Source organism: Camelus ferus, chromosome 36 (genome assembly GCF_009834535.1).
Source record: "Camelus ferus isolate YT-003-E chromosome 36, BCGSAC_Cfer_1.0, whole genome shotgun sequence".
Taxonomy (NCBI): domain Eukaryota; kingdom Metazoa; phylum Chordata; class Mammalia; order Artiodactyla; family Camelidae; genus Camelus; species Camelus ferus.
Genome location: NC_045731.1, coordinates 25,288,882 through 25,290,668, shown reverse-complemented (window position 1 = coordinate 25,290,668; position 1,787 = coordinate 25,288,882).

The following is a 1,787-nucleotide window of genomic DNA, read 5'->3' as shown; positions in this document are numbered from 1 at the left end:
TGGGGACGTCCTCCACGCAGCTGTCTGGAGTCACAGGTGTTCCCTGGTAGGGGAAAGTCCGCTAAATACCTCCCCTTTCCAGGGGGAGGCCCTACATGCTACCTGCATTTCCAGCACATCCCCCACATTTTCACGGCAGCCCGCACAAGGACACTCTCGGGGAAGACACTCGAATGGCTCCTAGGAGATCCCCGGTGCTGCAGAAAGAAGACGGAACCTCCCCACGCTCAGAATTCCGAAACACGGCTGACTGTGTGGGGGAGGTTTGGGGACGTCCTCCACGCAGCTGTCTGGAGTCACAGGTGTTCCCTGGTAGGGGAAAGTCCGCTAAATACCTCCCCTGTCCAGGGGGAGGCACTACATGCTACCTGAATTTCCAGCCCATCCCCCGCATTCCCCCGGCAGACCGCACTAAGAGACTCTCGGGGAAGACACGTGAAGTGCTCATAGGAGATCCCAGGCGCAGCAGACAGAAGACGGAACCTCCACACGCTCAGAATTCCGGAACACGGCTGACTGTGTGGTGGAGGTTTGGGGCCGCCCTCCTCGCAGCTGCCTGTGGTCACAGGTGTTCCCTGGCAGGGGGAAGCCCGCTAAATACCTCCCATGTCCAGGGGGAGGCACTACATGCTACCTGCATTTCCAGCCCATCCCCCGCCTTTCCCCGGCTGCCCGCACTAGGAGACTCTAGGGGAAGATATGTGAAGGGCTCTTAGGAGATCCCAAGCGCAGCAGACAGATGTCGAAACCTCCCAACACTCAGAATTCCGAAACAAGACTGAATGTGTGTGGGAGTTTTTGGGCCGCCCTCCACGCAGCTGCCTGGTTTCACAGGTGTTCCCTTGCAGGGTGAATTCCGCTAAATAACTCCCCTGTCCAGGGGGAGGAACTGCATAAAACATGAATATCCAGCCCATCCCCCGCCTTTCCCAGGCAGCCTGCACTATGAGGCTCTCGGGGAAGACACCCGAAATGCTCTTAGGAGATCTCAGGTGCAGCAGGGAGAAGACGGAACCTCCACACGCTCAGAATTCCGGAACACGTCTGACTGTGGGGGAGGTTTGGGGCTGCCCTCCACGCAGCGGCCTGGGTTCACAGGTGTTCCCTGGCAGGGTGAATTCCGCTAAATATCTCCCCTGTCCTGGGGGAGGCACTACATGTTACCTGCATTTCCAGCCCATCCCCCGCCTTTCCCCGGCAGCCTGCACTAGGATATTCTCAGGGAAGACACGCGAATGGCTCCTAGGTGATCCCAGGCGCTGCAGAGAGAAGACGGAAACTCTCCATGCTCAGAATTCCGGAACACGGCTGAGTGTGTGGGGGAGGTTTGGGGACGTCCTCCACGCAGCTGTCTGGAGTCACAGGTGTTCCCTGGTAGGGGAAAGTCCGCTAAATACCTCCCCTTTCCAGGGGGAGGCCCTACATGCTACCTGCATTTCCAGCACATCCCCCACATTTTCACGGCAGCCCGCACAAGGACACTCTCGGGGAAGACACTCGAATGGCTCCTAGGAGATCCCCGGTGCTGCAGAAAGAAGACGGAACCTCCCCACGCTCAGAATTCCGAAACACGGCTGACTGTGTGGGGGAGGTTTGGGGACGTCCTCCACGCAGCTGTCTGGAGTCACAGGTGTTCCCTGGTAGGGGAAAGTCCGCTAAATACCTCCCCTGTCCAGGGGGAGGCACTACATGCTACCTGCATTTCCAGCCCATCCCCCGCATTCCCCCGGCAGACCGCACTAAGAGACTCTCGGGGAAGACACTCGAATGGCTCCTAGGAGATCCCC